General features: G+C 47.2%; 1 long non-coding RNA gene across 3 annotated transcripts; it reads right to left on the minus strand.

Annotated features, from left to right (window-relative positions):
• Nucleotides 1-11480: 11480 nt before the first annotated feature.
• Nucleotides 11481-17882, minus strand: LOC142011487 (uncharacterized). 3 transcript variants are annotated; one of them, XR_012645093.1, is made up of 4 exons: nucleotides 17808-17882; nucleotides 17259-17368; nucleotides 14176-14970; nucleotides 11481-11934 (listed from the first exon to the last, which is right to left on the minus strand). It is a non-coding gene; the product is annotated as an uncharacterized LOC142011487 (long non-coding RNA). The 3 variants fall into 3 exon arrangements; XR_012645095.1 differs by lacking the exon at nucleotides 17259-17368 and having other exon boundaries at nucleotides 17808-17863; XR_012645094.1 differs by lacking the exons at nucleotides 17259-17368; nucleotides 17808-17882 and adding an exon at nucleotides 16424-16712.

Raw genomic sequence — 17882 nt, forward strand, 5'->3', positions numbered from 1 at the left:
GGGGTCCTCCCTGGCGGCAATCAGCCGAGGGGTTGAGATATTCTGTCCAGCCCCTGCAGGGCTCTATGGTCCCCGCGTGCAGCAGCCCTTAAAGCACCATGGACCTGGATTTCCTGTGGCAGGAAGCTGAGAACATGCAGGCAGCAGCACACACGTGCTAGCCCTGCATGCCCTCTACAGACCCCGACCCAACTACCCAGCACCATGGCATCCAGCCAGACCCCCAGAGCGCCCCCAGGGCTCCCCCCCGAGGGGACCCAAGCACCCTGGCAGCCAAATAGGGGGCCAAAAAGAGGCAGGGCCCCTCCTGGTTGGAGGCCGAGCGCCGAGACCTGCTGGGGCTCTGGGGTGAGGAGGAGGTGCTCCACGTGATGGGGAGCAAGTGGCGGAACGCGGAAGTGTTCGTCCGACTGGCCGAGGGCCTGGCCACCTGGGGTCACCCTGCCCGCACTCCAGATCACATCCAGAGCAAGGGGAAGGAGTTGTGGCAGGGGTGCACCCGGATCTGGGACTCAGCCAGCTGGTGTGGGGCCACCCCTGCTGCTTGCCCCTATTACAGGGAGCTCAGGGCTATCCTGGGCCCCTGGGACACCTCCTCCCCCCGCCCCCGGCCACCCTTGACACCATGGCTGATGAGCCCCAGCAGGCCTTGGAGCCAGAGTCCAGCCCGGAGGCCAGCCCCACACCCCGGGGCCTGCCCAAGGAGCCCTGCCTTGGGATGGTGGAGGAGGGGTCCAGCAGTGTCGGGGGGAGGCTCCTCATAGACCTCCCGTCCCGAAGCACCAGCTGGGCACACACCCACGGGGCAGGGTCACCAGACACGACCAGGAGCCTCACACACACCCAGTGGACCCCGACCAGCAACTGCCCAGCCACAGCACGGTCCCAGGATGGTGGCATGGCCATCAGCACCCGTCAGTACCCACACCCATGGACAGCACTGTGCCCTAACCCCGGGAGCAGGGCAACCATGCAATGGGGACACCCAACAGGGACATCACACCCACTGATGGGGACGGAGACCCAGCACCCAAGGGCGTGGGGCAGGGGGAACGGGCCACGGGCCAGGGCACAGTACTAGCAGCCTTCCCCTCTCTCTCTCCCTCTCAGCAGCTGCACCATCTGAGGCCCCAGGCAGCCAGGCACCCTCCATGGTACCCGAGAGCCCGCCGGAGGTCAGCCATCGCCATCGCCTGGTGACACCCCCAAGGTCAGCGGGATGGTCACGGCACCAACGGACCCAGGGGATGGCCCCCATGGACCCCCAGATCCTGGCAGCTCTCTGGCGGCAGATGGAGTTGGCCGAGGAGAGAGTCCGGTTCAACGGGAGGAGTCCACCCAGTACTGGGTGGTATGGCAGGAGTTCATGAGCGTATTCTGGGACATAGCTGGGTTGATCCGGGAGGCTGTCACCTGGCTCCTGCCCTCCGGTGCCCCGCATGCCGCCCTCCCTGCCACTCCACCCGATACCTCCCCTGCCGTGCCACCTGCCTCGTCACCTGCTGCCCCACCTGCCGTGCCACCTGCCCCCTCACCTGCCACGCCACCTGGATAAGGGAGTTAGCTGGACCAGGGGAGGTCAGTTCTGCCCCCTGTGACTGACTCTCCAATCTGACTCTGCTCCTGGCTCAGCTGCCAGCTTCCCAGGTGGATTTCCTTTTTCACTGGCCTAGCTAGGATATGTTCCACAGCAGGGCTCCTGGCCACTGGACCAGCCAACACAATGGGCTCCTGCTAACCGGCCCCACTGCTGTACTGGTCTCTGTTGCCATGGGAGCCCAGCCTTCTGGGCTCTTGGCTGCTGACCCTGCCATCCCAGGCAACCAGTCCCACTGTTGCACCCGGCTCTCGGCTTCAGTCCTGGAGGCATTACACTAAACAGTTATTCAGAACTCCTAAATTTACAGACCACAGCCAAGTCCCCAAAATGGATTAGGCTTGGCTTCAGATGCCCCAGAAACAACTCCCACCTCCTGAAGCTTGCCTGAGTTTGCTACTCTTCCTGTTTTTGTTTATATCACTCAGTCCTAGGGCAGGGCTGGGCCTTGTTAATTATTCCAAGCTGTAAGCTGCTGCCTGCCTACAATGGAATTCTAAAGCTGTATTATAGTCAGTCACTAAATGACACTGTGTGAGGCATTCTCTTACTTGAGCTGCTAACAGTTACTTTTGGTAGTGTACTGATATCTTAAAAAGAACCTACTTGTTGTATCTCTCATGATGGAAGGTCTATACTAGCCCAGTCCATATCTCTGCAGAAGCCTAATCTGCTGGTAGCAGCCCTACAACCTCCCCTGTACAAAGAGAACAGAAAACTGTCCCATAAAATAGTGTATTTTCCGCCCCCCCCTTGAGCTTCTTCACTGTGTGCTATTTTTAAAATAATTTTATGAAAGCAGATGAAATAAACACATGAAATAACGCGTTTCTGGGGGACCAATTTCTCTTGCAGCAGTTTTGGCAGGAAAATAAAAGGCATGGTTCTGTGATATTCCAGTCATCCACGGTGCAGAGTACATGCTACTCTATTTAGCAGTTTTCACACAAACATCCTCTCGTCACTTGTGATGAAATCACTCAGCATCACCTTGGCCCTTACTCAGCTACAGCAACACTCTTCCCACTTCTTTCATACACTTTTACACACAATCTAACATGTAAGAATGGTGGTCTCTGCAAGCTGCATCATACAAGAAAGCGCATTTCTATTCTAAACTTTTTGGAAGATTTTGCCCTGGTAATTTTAACATACAAGGCCTTTCCTTTTGGAATTTAAAATGGATGAAGTACATGGGATTCGACAGAAGTTTCTCTATCTATAGTAATAATATTTTAAACAAGGATTTAAATATAGATCTGGTGTACGTAATTAAGCAGCTTGTTTGCCTTCCTCTCTAGCATAAGGCATGGTTCACCATCTGGGATTGTCTACTTATATATCACTTAGTAAATTCCTTGCTATTACAGAGGCATTGAGCACTGGTACACAGTTCAGTCTCCTGAGGACAGAGGTTCTTTGGTCAAACTAAAATCTCTGACTTTAACATACCTACAGAAAGAATAACATTCTCCTTTAAATTCTATTGGTTTTTATAGTAATATCTACAGAATCCTGCTGGATTTATTTCCATCTAGTTCAAGAGAACTTTTCTGTAAAGCTGGGTCTACACTACAGAGTTCTGCCAACAGAAGATTCCTTCTGTCAATAAAAATAAGGAGCATCCACACTTTAAATGCATTCTGTTGAGAATCTGTCGACAGAATACAGTGATTTTCCTGGCAGAGTTATGTCTTGACCGTGAGGCATAGAGCCCCTGTCGACAGACTGTCAACAAAAAAAAAATAGTGTCGGTGCACCTGGGGAGGGGGGAAACGGTCGGGAGGCTCTGTTGACAGAGAGGGCTTCCCATTCAGGCTATGTCTCCACGGTGCTCTGACCAGTGCTGGTGCTGGCAGAGCTATGCAAAATGAGCTTCTTGGGATTGCAAATGGTGTGCTATTTGCATACTCAGAAAACTCATTACCATAGCCCCGTGAGAGTTCGGCATCAGCAGAAGGGGGTGCTGGCACTGCAGAGGCCATGTGGGCATCCCTCTGCCAGCTAAACCCCCCTCTGTTGCCAGTCCCTTATGCCTCAAATGTTTGAGGCACGGCCTTTGCAACCCCTAGAGGCTCATTTTGCATAGCTTTGCTGGCAGTGCGCTAGGCGGAGCGCCATGTAGACCCAGACTCAGTGGGCTGCCCTGTTTGCTTGTGATTGGCTGTCCCGTTGACAGAGGGCTGGGCAGTCTGGCTGCTCTCTGTCGACAGAGGGCATTAACAGTGAGAGCCCCTATTAGGTGTGGACATGTTCTGTAGACAGAAGTTCTGTCGGGAAATATCTGTTGACAGTGGCTTCTGTCGATAGAACTCTGTAGTACAGACACACTGAAGTGTTTGTTTTGTATGTCTTACTCAACTGTTCTGTATGCAACAGTTTTCAGTTGTAAAAAAGACAGTGATAGGAAAGAATTGTTAACTAGCTCATTTTTTGAGCGGCACTCTCTATATAATCCGTTAGAAGGCACTAATGGACTCCCAAAGAACTAACAGGATGGTTATTGCTGAGACATGTAAGTGGTGAATTCTTGGACAGCTGCTACTACTTTATAGAGTACCTATTGCACCCATTGTTTCAAAGGTAAAACTCATAAGTAGATCACTTCTAATAAACCTAGCGCTGGTGTGGAGGTGTTCTGGGTATTAGTAATAACTTCGTCGGTAAAAGTGAAGCTTGAAATGTATTTAGTGAGTTGATACAAAGCCATGAAGTGAACTGAAAGCAGCAACTGGGGTGAAGCAGCTGTCTGAATATAAATCTGCACACAGCTGTGCTACACACATTCTGAAAGTAGCACTGTATAGTAATGCAATAAACTTCAATTTGCTCCACATCAACATACCTGAGTGTATATATACTGGTCATAAATAATACTAAAGAGGTGACAACCTGCATTTGTGTCTGATAGTTTGTTTCCCAACAAGGAAATAACCTATCTGAGGAGTTCACATTCTTGATTGTACAGGCCTTGTCTGCATGTGAAATTGTACGAATTTCATTAGGCAGTTAGAAACTGACAGGTTTGTCAACACAGAGAAGTTGTGCTAACATCTTTTATATTTATATCGTCAAATTGACAGCCTTATTCTTAGTTAAAGTGACGTATCCTCATGTAGATGCTCTGATTTCAATTTGAATGCCTTAAGTGAGGTTAGCTTAAGTTATGCACACAAGGGGGCTGCACTGATTTAACTAAATCAGTTTCTAAACCACTTAATTAATCAGTAAAATCAGTAGACGACCATGAGAGAACTCAACTAAAAACATACTAGATAGTGCACTTACATGATGGGCATATAAAATTTAAATCCTTGTCACTTGGTTAATTCTATCTGTCATAATGGAAAAAACAAACATCCAATGTAGTTTATCTTTCCATTTAACATCATTTTAAACTATTATAGCATTGAAGATTAAAACAAGGTGAAAATAAATTACAGGTACTGTTGTATTGCAAACGGGGTGAACGGAGGACTCAGGGAGGAACACAAAAACATCCATACTGGGTGAGATCAAAGGTCCATGTAGCTCAGTATTCTGTCTTCCAGCAATGGCCAGTGCCATGTATCACAAACAAATGAATAGAAGTGAGGCTTGGGACACTTTTCCTACCCATCCTGGCTAACAGCCATTGATGGATATACCCTCCATACACTTATCTAGCTCTTTTTTGAATCCTTTTAAAATCCTGTCTTCACAATATCTTCTAACAAGGAGTTCCAGAGGTTGACTGTGCATTGCATGAAGAAATACTTCCCTTTGTTTTAAACTTCATCATCATCATTATCATCAATAACTGTGGGCTCAGCGCCCTTTGGTGTCTGATGCCTCTCTCACTATTTCCTTCCATCTTTCCCTATCCAGTGCAGAGTGGCTTAGTTTCTGTAGACTAGCTCCGCACCAATCTACTACATCATCTATCCATTCTCTGTGGGGTCTTCCTCTCCGATTCGAACCATCCATTATGCCGAATACTAGGGACTTGATTTTTCGTTCGTTGTTCATTCTGCAAATACGTCCAAATAGTTGCAGCTTTCGTTGTATAACCTTCTGCAGCAAGTTCTCTTTCGGCTGTATCTTCCTATATAATTCCTCATTGGTGACCTTCTCCAGCCATCCTATTCTCAGAATCTTTCTACTACAACTCCCTTTCAAATGTCAATATTCTTCTTTTCAAATCTTTCGTTATCACCCATGTCTCACATCCATACAACATGCTGCTGAATGCACACTTTCAAGACGCCCAGCTTCGTTCTTAAGCTAATTGCTTTGCTTTTCCAGATCTTATCCATCACCTTCAAACTCACTCTTGCTTTCGCTATTCCAGTCACTATTTCCTTCTTACAGTCTAGATCATATGTTATGTTGCTCCCTAGATATGTGAACTTCTCTACATTTTCTAGTTCAATACCATAGACACTGGTCTTCCTTCCTATTTCCTTATCTCCAAAAACAATTGTTTTTGTTTTATCGATGTTTATAATCAGTCCATACCACTTCCCTTCTTCGTTTAACACCTGCACTGCATTTGCTAGCTTCTCCTCATCTTCCTCAATGATAACTATATCATCCGCGAACTTCAAGTTGTTAATTCTTTTCCCATACACAGATATCCCTTCTACCTCTTCCTTGATCTTGTCCATCGCTCTCTCCAGACATGTGATGAAGATACTTGGCGATATTGGATCTCCTTGTCTCATACTTCTACTTATTTTAAACCAACGTCCTGCATGTTCTCACCACTGCCTCCGCATTATTATTGATATCTTTCAACAACCGTATCAGTCTGCTATCCACTCCATATGACTCCAACACCGCCCAAGTCACTTTCTAATCTATGCTGTCAAATGTCTTTTGAAAATCAATGAAACAAGTGTATACATTTTTGTTCTTTCATCAAGATTTCTCCGCTATCAGTCTTAGTGCCAATATCTGCTGTATGGTACTTCTATCTATTCTGAACCCTGCTTGCTTGTCTGCTATATGTTCTTCTATCTGCAATCTTAATCTCTCAGTCAGTATCATCATCAGCACCTTACCAACATGACTCATTAGGGCAATCATTCTGTAGTTCTTGCACTCCAATGTACTTCCTTTCTTGGGTAATGTCACTAGCACAGATCTTGTCCATTCTTTAGGCGCCTTCCCTTCTTTCCATGCTATATTACATAGTCGGTGTATTTCCTGAATCATGCCTTCTCTGCCATATTTGATCATCTCTCCCATGATCTTATCATTTCCAGGGCTCTTATTGTTCTTTAGTTATTTCACTGCTTTTTCTACTTCCTCCTTTGAAATATCAGTCTCACTCTTGATGCTCAGGGGAGATATCTTTTTCAATTCTTCAATCAGTCTCTCTGAGACACTCGGGTCCAACTGTGCTTTGTACAGATCGGTGCAATATCTCGTCCATCGCTGCACTATCTTCTCCCTGTTCATAAGCACTTCTTTGTTCTCATCTTGATCGCCATCTGCTTTGGTTGCCATTTCCTATTAATATTCCTTATTGTCTTATACACCTCCCTGGTCTTACATTCGCTGTAATACCTCTCGATATCTTCACATTGCTCCTCTAACCATTTTTCCTTATCCTTTCTGGCTGCTTTCCTTACCTCATTCCATTTCATCCTATATTGCTGTTCTGACATCTCAGAAACATCTCTTCTGATCTTCAACGCTCTTTTCTCTTGAACCAATTTCAGTGTCTTCTGGGTAATCCACTTCTTATTGATCTGCAACATGAGATTCCAACAAAAGGACTGTAGGAAGTGGACATGGCGATCGAATGATGGGAAGTCCAAGAACATGATAGATATGATTTTGATAAGAAGAAGATGGATAACATCAGTACAGCAGTGCCGAACTTTCCAAGGAGCGCATATAGACTCAGACTACAGTCTAGTGATCGCAAACATCAAGATAAAACTCAAAAGAAAATGTAAGACAGTTTAAGAAAAGAAGAGATGTGGCGAGGCTATGCGAGGAAGAAACAGGGAATGCATACAGAACAGTGCTTGAAGAGAAGATTAAGAATATCGCCACAGAGAAAGACCTAGATAAGAGAGTTGCAGAGATTGCCATCGCTATAAAAGAGGCAGGTAAGCAGACTGTTTTAAACCTGCTACCCATTAATTTCATTTTGGTGACCCCTCGTCCTTGTGTTATGGGAACAAGTAACTAACTTTTCCTTATTTACTTTCTCAACACCCATCATGATTTTATAGACTGCTATGATATCCCTCACTTAGTCTCCTCTTTTCTAAGATGAAAAGTACCTGTCTTTTTAATCTCTCCTCATATGGCAGCTATCCCAAATTTTTGCTGCCTTTTTCTTGACTTTTTCCAGTGCCAAGATATCTTTTTTGAGAAGAGGTGACCACATCTGCACACAGTGTTCAAGACGTGGGCATACCATTGATTTATACAAAGGCAATAAAACATTCTGGCTACGTCTACACGTGAAGCCTACATTGAAGTAGCCTATTTCGATGTGGCGACATCGAAATAGGCTATTTCGATGAATAACGTCTACACGTCCTCCAGGGCTGGCAACGTCGATGTTCAACATCGACGTTGCGCAGCACCACATCGAAATAGGCGCTGCGAGGGAACGTCTACACGCCACAGTAGCACACATCGAAATAAGGGTGCCAGGCACAGCTGCAGACAGGGTCACAGGGCGGACTCAACAGCCAGCCGCTCCCTTAAAGGGCCCCTCCCAGACACACTTGCACTAAACAGCACAAGATACACAGAGCCGACAACGAGTTGCAGACCCTGTGCATGCAGCTTGAATCCCCCGCTGCAGCAGCAGCAGCCAGAAGCCCTGGGCTAAGGGCTGCTGCCCACGGTGACCATAGAGCCCCGCAGGGGCTGGAGAGACAGCGTCTCTCAACCCCCCAGCTGATGGCTGCCATGGAGGACCCCACAATTTCGACGTTGCGGGACGCGGATCGTCTACACGGTCCCTACCTCGACGTTGAACGTCGAAGTAGGGCGCTATTCCGATCCCCTCATGAGGTTAGCGACTTCGATGTCTCGCCGCCTAACATCGAAGTTAACTTCGAAATAGCGCCCGGCGCGTGTAGCCGTGACGGGCGCTATTTCGAAGTTAGTGCCGCTACTTCGAAGTAGCGTGCACGTGTAGACACAGCTTCTATGTCTTATTTTGTAACCCTTTTTTAATTATTCCTATCATTCTATTTGCTTTTTTGACTGCTACTGCACATTGAGTGAGTGTTTTCAGAGACCTATCCACAATAACTCCAAGATCTCTCTCTTGAGTGGTTAGTCCCCATCATTTTGTATGTATATTTAGGAATATGTTTTCCAATGTGCGCTACTTTGCATTTATCAACATTAAAATGTATCTGCCATTTTGTTGCCCAGTCACGTAGTTCTGAGATCCTTCTGAGGCAGGAATTTGGGTTGGGGGGCACGAGGAGGAAGAGTGAGGTGTGATATGACAGCACCTGTAAGAAAATTAAGTGTGGTATGGAGTATGCGGGGATCCAGGTGTGTGGTTGGAGGGCGTGGGGCTGGGGTGCAGGGGCACCCAAAACCTTGGTGCCCCGTATTTTCAGGTGCCCTACACAGCTGCATATTTTGCATATGCATAGGGACAGTCCTGGTTTCCTGGTCCCGTTAGTGGGATCCATAGGGAAAGGTATGATAAGGGTCCTTCAGCTTTCAGGCTACATCTACACTATGAAATAAAATCGACTTTTAATAAATTCAACTTTTTCACCTTGATCTTATGAACTCAAGGTTCATTGTCCACAAATTTTCCAGCAATTTGACTTACTGTTTCTCTGTGTCAACTTACCATATCTCCATTGCCTCATCCAAGTCTGACTGAGTGAGCAACACATTGTGGGTACCTATCCCATAGTGCCATATCCCTGCTGCATTCTATGGGGTTTTGTACCACTGGGATGTGGGGGAAAAACTGCCACAGTTGCTTGCGGGTGTCTGATGTAACTATCCCAGAATGCAAAGAACACTCCCATAATTCAGAGCACTCACTAACCACATGAAAAATGAAAGTGAAATTGTGCCATTTTCTCTGACACAGTGCTAGTGCAAGCATGGATGCTGAAATGCTTCAAGTCGTTGCACAGACCATTATGGCAACTTCCCAGAATGTCTTGCAGTTTATCTTTTGACTAGTAAGTCACTGGGCTGAGATGATGGTTGAGGACGATGATGAAAATGTTGGAAAGGAAATCGCTCAACTGCAGTCCAAGATCTTAGAATTGCAGACTGCCCTGGATGCAGTGTTCACAATGGAGCGGTGGTTTTGGCCAGCACACATTGGTGGGACCGCATTGTTTTGGAGTCCTGGGATGACAAGCAGTGGGTTCAGAACTTTCACATGTGCAAGTCAACTTTTATGGAACATTGTGATTTGCTGTCCCCTGCCCTAAAGCGCGGAAGTACAAAAATGAAACTGGCTGTTAACAGTTCACAAACGAGTGGCAATCACTCTATGGAAGTTTGCAACACCCAACAGTTACCAATCAGTGGCAGATCAATTTAGGGTGGGTAGCTCTACAATGGGGATCACAGTGGTGGAGGTAGCCAGTGCAATCTATTGATATCTCCTGAGGAAAAAAGTGACCCTGGGAGAGGTACAGGCCATAGTAGACGGCTTTGCTGCCATGGGGTTTCCTAACTGCGGTGGGGCAATGGATGGCACGCACATCCCCATCATGGCCACAGACTACCTGGCCTCTGAATATATAAACAGAAAGGGATGCTCTTCTATGGTGTTGCAGGCATTGGCAGATCACTAAGGTAATTTCACCATCATCAACGTGGGTTGGTTGAGCAAGGTTCATGACACGTGTATCTTTAGAAATTCTGGTCTGTACAGAAAATTCCTGGATAGGACTTTTTTCCCAGGCTGGAAAAATCAAGATTGGTTACATGGAGAAGCCTATAGTAAGAATGGGTTATCCTGCTTACCCTCTGCTTCGTTGCTTCATGAAGCACCCTGGACTGCAGCAAAGATTATATCAATTTCAGACTCACCAAGTGCAGAATGGTGGTGGAATCCACCTCTGGCCATTTAAAAGTTAGGTTAGGGTGTCTTACTGACCCATTTGGACCTTTCAGAAACTGATGTCCCCACTGGGGTTTCAGCATGCTGCATTTTGCATAACTTTTATAAGTCCAGGCAGGAGAATTTCATGAGTGCCTGGAGTGCAGAGGCTGATACCATGAGCAGGGCTTATTCGCCGCTGCCCACAAGGGCATTCTCCAGTGCGAATGCAGAGGCAGTGGCAATCAAGGAGGCCTCAAAAAATAATTTAATGAATGATTGTGCAGCCACATGATTCTGCTGTATTTGTTGTAATATCACTCATCACTATAGGAGGTTGTAATACCACTCCTCACCCCCAAAATGATGTGTGTGTCCCACAATGACCAATAACCCTATGGAATAACCAATAAATTGAGTGTGGCTTTCACAGGAAGAACATTTTATTTGGGCACTAGGAGATTAAGGTGCAAGAAAAAGAATGGATGTATATGGAGGCTTATTTTCACAAAAAGAATGTTTGTATTTTGTGGGGTGGAAAGGCTAATGTTATTTTTAGCTGAGACACACAAATGTGTGAAATAAGCCAGGTTTGGCACTCTTGGCATTGCCCCTGGGGTCTCATCAGCCCCATCAGCTTTTGCAACCCCCACCCCTGCCTGGTTCTCTCTGCCACAAGTCCTCTGTGGACCTTGGCATAGTGGCGTGCAGCTGTGCTGTCAGCCCTCTCCCCCACCCGGATCCTTCTGCTGTGAGTCCCTGCATTGATGTGTGCACCCCACCACACACGTGAACCAATAAATCAGACTGTGGTTGTCATAAAGAGAATATGTTTATTTGAAGTGGGAAGGTTAAGTGGCATGGAAAAGAAGAGGTGTCAAGGGAGGAAAAATAACGTTTTGAATTGATCTTGGGGGTGGAGTGGCAGACTGTCCTTGCTATCCCTCCCCACATTGGGGACCACCACGGAGAGGGGATGACCTGGATTCCAGGGCATTCAAGCACCGTGGAGCAGAGACCACAAACCAAATGCTGCATAGGGAGTCCCTCTGCAGCTCCAGCATGGAGTGCTGGACCTTGGTTTGGTCTGTCACAGTTGTGAGCTGTCCTGCGTTCTCTCTCAGGTGTGCTGATTGCTCTCTACTGAACTCCAGGACAGTCTGTTGCCACTGTGCTGTGTCCCTCCGGCTGACAGTGGATGCTGTTTCAGCCTGCTCCAGGTGCTGCAGGATAAGATCCTGCTTGGACCTTCTGCACTTCCTCACCCTGTCTCCCACGCTGAGAATGACTGCTGGAAAACAAAGGTCAAAACTAAGATACAATTCACACAAAGTGCTTACCCACAGAATGAAAGGGTCTCTGTCTTTACAATCAGTGAAACTTTCTTTTTGCTAAGCCACTTTTGGCTTCTTAAGAATGACAAGGAATCAAACTCTGCATTGCACAAGCCATCACTTGTCCAGACCATTTAATTATGGACATGGTAAGCTACTGTCCACTTAAAGAGGGTGCGGAGGCAGGGGGCAGGGTGCAAGGCAGGGGAAGCCAGCCGGTGTCCAGGAGCAGGGGAAAAAGTTTTTGTGGCTGTTCCCTGGAGTAATCCTCCGCAAGGAAAACCCGCAAATGCTGGGCATGCTGGTGTGCAGGAGCACGGTGCATAGAGCCCAGCTGCCATGAGGCAAGGGGGAAGAGTTTGATGCCACCTGCATGGTCAGCTGGGTAGGGAGAGATCCTTGTGAAGTGTAAAGAAATGCGAGAAGCAGAAAAGTTTTCCAGATGCATGGCAGGGGGAAAAAGTTTCTCAGCGGTCCCCGTAGCAACCCTCACCAGGCAAAAGGCCATTTTAAGCAGGGAAAGCCAGCACTGGACATGCTGGTGTGTGGGAGCAGAGTCTACAGAGCCTGGCTGCTGCTTGGTGAGGGGGTGTTAGCCAGTGGCCGGGTAATGTGCGGTGAGCTACCAACTATGCCCTTGTTACCATCTGAGTCTTTAACTGCTAGAGCGCAGGGCTCCTTCGCAGCGGGCAGTCTGGGCCAGGCTGACGGATGCGCCAGGGTCCTAAACACCTGAGTCTTTTACTGCTAGAGCAGGCAGCTCCTAGCACTATCATCTATGGCCAGGCTGTGGTAACCAAACAGTTAAAGTTCTTTTTATTGTGCCGGCTGTGTTGGAGTGACAGAGAGCAACAGCAGTCAGGCTTAGATCTTAACTAGTTAGAAGTTTATTAAGCTACAGTTATAAGCGTGCAGTTACATAAGGCTATTGTCTACTTCTTATATGCTAGCAGAGTACAGGTGTTAACAGGTTATGTTACAATCCAATACAACGACATCTTAATACCACCACATCTATCTATAGAGCTCTAATTCTTTAACTGTGTACACCAAAAGGAGACCTTAATGTGGGTACATCTTACCCTCCTTGCGTCTCTCGATACCAGCGTAGCCAAGCCAGGATCGGTCACTCAATTCCGCGGAAAGACGAATACGAGGTTGGGCGTCCCCAGTTGCGGACCTCAGGAGGCAATCACCTAACCCGACCAGCAGGTAGTTGGTGGGAATGCACTCAGAGTCAGAGTGCTGCTGGGCCCATCTTTATACCCCTTGGGTCACGTATTCTCTTTCTTATCTATGGTGTCAGATCGTACTGGTCTGTCTTTTGTGACGCCAGTTTTTACAAGGGCAATTCTTACTTAATTTGCACTTGTAAAACAGGAGATAAAGAATTTGGGAGTACAGGACATTCTTTTACAAGGGCGGAGATTTCTCTTCTGGCATGGCTGTGTGGGCACATCACTCCATTAATGCCAGTGAAGGGCAGTTCTCTGAGGCCCTTCATTAACGGTTAACCTGCTAGCCCTCTATCTGTGTTTTTAGTTCCTCAGGGTCACGATGAGCCAGCACATCTGGGCCCCTTTAGGAAGGCATCAAAGACTGTGCTGTTTAACTGCTGTTCAGTGCCCTGTGTGCTCTGAGGCACCTTAGAGGGGAGGCAAAAGCTGGTCTGTAGTGGGGAGATTTTGTCTGGCTACAGGGGGAAAAATTCAGTTCCAGGTGCATGAATGGCTGGGTGGGGAGGGATTCCTGTAAAGTGCAAAGAAATGGGGCAGGAAAGTTTTCTAGCCACATGGGTGGGGAAGAACACTTCTCGGTAGCTCCCAATCAAGCCAGCAGTGTGAGGGAAGAAGGGCAGGAGAGCCTGCCAGCCATACAGAGTTGGGGAACACAGAGTGCCTGCCAGCCACATGGTACAGCAATGCACTCCAGGAAAATGTAAAAGGGCAGGGATCATTGCAAAGAAATCCAATCCAAATTACTGTGCTGCGTTAGGTTGCCAAAGAACACATCACCTTCCTAAGAATAACAGATAGCAAAAAAGAAGAGATGCTCGTTCTATGTAAGCACAAGCCTGGAACATTTGCCAAAATGCTGTGTGGCTCCATGATACCTGATCACTATGTGGTTGCCTCACATGGTAAGGACCGCTATACTCAGTCACAAACCGCATGTAGCCATCAGAAAAAAATACTCACCAGAACAGCTGCGCCCTGGTGTTTCAGGAATTGGAACAGAGAGGACTGGCTTGATGTCAAAGGTGAAGAGCTCCGGGCTGCTGGGAACAGCTCCGCGGGCCCCAGCTGGTTGCCCCCATCCTCCTCTTCATTGGCCTCTTCCTCCTGTCCCTGCTGTAGGTTCAGCTCCTCTCAGCTCACCCCAGACTTTGGAACAGGGCCTCCTGAAGAGTCCCAGTTAAGATCGGGAAATGTGGTCAGGTCCCTTCCAAGAATTGCATCCAGCTGTTCATAATATCAGCATGTCTTTGGAGATGACCCTGATTGCCCATTGGCTTCCTGGATTTTGTGAAAGTCTGCTGGAGGTCTTTCACCTTTGCCTGGCATTGCTGAGCATCCTGGGAGTAACCTTTGTTGATCATCTCATGAAATCTTTTCATAAATGTCAGCGCTTAGCTTGGACACTCAAAGTTTGCTCGCCACTGACTCCTATCTCCAAACAGCAAGGAGAGCCATGATCTCCTCATGGGTCCATGCTGGAGCTCTTTAGTGACCCTAAGACCTCAGATCACAAACCCGAGTACTCATGATGGCAAGAGATGGCTACCAATGCAATGTGATGGCTACGATGTGATGGCTAAAAGAAATTCAGGCTTCCAGGCATCCTTTAAATTTCCTGGGCTTGCTGGTGATGAATTCAAATCCGCAGGCTTCCTGTTTCCAAATTCCTGAATGCCCGGAGAGCAGTGGAGATGGAGGGGGCCGGACCAGACAATCTTGGAGCATTGTGGGATATGTGTGGGATACCTCTTGAGGCTAATAAAGTTGATTAAAAGACATGGAGTTTCCACATTAGTCTTAATTCAAACTTTTAAATTCTAAGTTGATGCTATGTCGAGTTGCTTCTCATGGTGTTATAATATTGACCTTCGTGCTCTCCAAAAATCGACCTAATGGTATTTGCATTGAAGACAGTGACACTGTAAAAATAAAGCTAACTGCCTTAAATTTGACCTTATCGTGTAGTGTAGATATAGCCTCAGTCTGTAAAGAGCTAGGCTCATGCAAGCTGGGGTGAGTTGTTCCTTTCTAATTTAGGGAGCTGTCTGCTGTCTCTTTCTCTCTCTCAATTTTTGATTTTTGTGCTTTGAGGTTCTGAGTTTCAAGAAACAAAGCAGTGGTATATTGCAACATTCCAGAAAAGATAAAAAATAACAACATTCTCTATTTTTGTGCCATGAACCTAACGTTGGCAAACACCTACTCCTTGCCTTAGTAATCAATATAGGAGTTGAACTGATTCAGGCAACTTAGCTGTCTTCTGAGCTGCTCCAACCTAGAGCTAGGTCTCAGCTTCTTTCAGGTCCCTCTATGACCTACAATCACATCTACCCTTGAATCAAACTTAAACTTAAACTACAATATGACAAGTGAGATGGCTCATGAATGCTGTCCTTGAACACTATCAACTTTGGGGTTTGACTATTGTTGGTATTGTTAATCATTGTACCGATCTACGTTTCTGCGAATTCACTGCTATTCTTTTACATATTTACCTATTCTAAATAAAATCTGCCTGTTCAGTTTATATACTTGATCTCTCTCTCTTTCTTCTGTGTTTATCTCCTGACAGTTCACCAGGGCTACGTCTACACGTGCCCCAAACTTCGAAATGGCCACGCAAATGGCCATTTCGAAGTTTACTAATGAAGCGCTGAAATGCATATTCAGCGCTTCATTAGCATGCGGGCGGCAGCAGCGCTTCGAAATTGACACCGCTTGCCGCCGCGCGGCGCGTCCAGACGGGGCTCCTTTTCGAAAGGACCCCGCCTACTTCGAAGTCCCCTTATTCCCACGAGCTGACGGGAATAAGGGGACTTCGAAGTAGGTGGGGTCCTTTCGAAAAGGAGCCCCGTCTGGACGAGACGCGCGGCGGCAAGCGGCAGCAATTTCGAAGCGCCGCTGCCGCCCACATGCTAATGAAGCGCTGAATATGCATTTGCCATTTGCATGGCCATTTCGAAGTTTGGGGCTCGTGTAGACACGGCCCAGGTGATTAGACACTGGCCCACAGCACCAGGCTTGAGGATTCTTGTTAGGGGTCCCTTGCCTGCCTTGTCCTAATATCATTAATACTTGTCAACCAAACAATAGTTGTTTGTGATTTCTTAACCTAACAGTAGGCATCAACCAAAGTAGCAAAATTGGAATACAGATTGTAACGTCAGAAAAAACAATTTTATTTCCTTTAAAAATGCAAATAACTCACCACATGGTCACAGTTGGGGAAGCCATCTGCCTTGAATTTTGCAAAATCACCCATAAATTCATGAAACCTTCTGACCTTCCTCTGCACTGGAACAGGCATAATCATGATATCATGATCATAATCATGCCAATGGATTTTTGTTTTCCTGAAGCTGCATATTCTTATGCAAGTAATTGATAGAACATGCATGAGCAACTCTACTTCTCAAGGTGCAGGACCCAGTGCCATCAGCCAACTAAGGGGTTGGTTCATACGAATGATTTTGCTTGGCACCAGCTCACTGACTAGATCAGGGGTTTCAGCTTATGGCCCATGGGCCATCCATGGCTGAAGCATTTTCAAAATCTGGACCAGGAGTCCCTGCAGCCTGAGGTGTGGGGGTGGGAAGGGCATGTCAACTCCTGTCTCCATAGACCCACCCCTTTCCACCACTATCCTACCTTTCCTCCTTCCTGAAACAAACTAGGAAGAAGGGCTCTTTTGAAGATGGGTTTTTTCCCCCAGAAACAGCCCTGTCTACACTGCTTTCTTCCTTTCAAAAGAATCTCTTCTGAAAAGAGATTATGTAAATGAACCGTGAGATATGTAAATCAGTGACTCATTTGCCTTTTTTATTTGCTTCCTCTTTCGAAAGAGGAATGCAAGTACAGACACAGTCTTGAAGTCTTTTATCTGCATCCAAATACCTTTGAGAATCTGGACTCGTGCGCCTCACCAGCCAACACTGCTGTGGGAGAGGCCCAGCATTTGGGCTCATACATGAGGCAGGGCTGCTGGGGAAAATTGGAGGGCTGGGGGAGGCAGTGGGGGTGGGAGCCGATTGCACTGCACCCACCGGGTTAGAAGCTGTCCCACAAATGTACGTGCACCTTTTCCATCGAAAATCCAGCTGGCAACTCTCACAGCAAAAGGCTGCCCCAGTGGGGCTCGGCAGTCCCTCTCCAGCTGAAACAAGGGGGCAATTGTGTTTTCCTTCTGTGGTCCACACCCACCTCCCTTCCCAGCCTGCAGCTTCCAGTGCCCTTTCAGCATCATCTCTCTCAAAAATCTCAGCCAGACAGGGGAAAACCAGGGTTACCTGTATAGTCCTGGCTGGCATAATTTAGATGGGCTTGACCCTGCTTTAGGCAGTGGGGCTGGACTAGATGACCTCCTGAGGTCCCTTCCAGCCTTAGGAGTCTATGAAAAAGCACACCCCTGAGAGGGCGTGTATCTGTATCAGCAGCTACCAACTCCGACTGATGCGTTTATAGTACATTAATCCAACTGAGGCGGTAGCTGCTGATACAGATACACGCCCCCTCAGGGGCGTCCTATTCTTAAAGGATAACCATAACCGCCTCCCCGCGAAGAAATCATAAGAGAGCGCATCTCAGTTTCAAACCTGTCGCCGGGAAAGGAAAATAAATGACAGTCTGGATTCGCCTCGCTGCGGAAAGGAGGAAGACAGTTTGCAACC

The sequence above is a fragment of the Carettochelys insculpta genome, chromosome 3, assembly GCF_033958435.1.
Source record: "Carettochelys insculpta isolate YL-2023 chromosome 3, ASM3395843v1, whole genome shotgun sequence".
Classification (NCBI taxonomy): Eukaryota; Metazoa; Chordata; order Testudines; family Carettochelyidae; genus Carettochelys; species Carettochelys insculpta.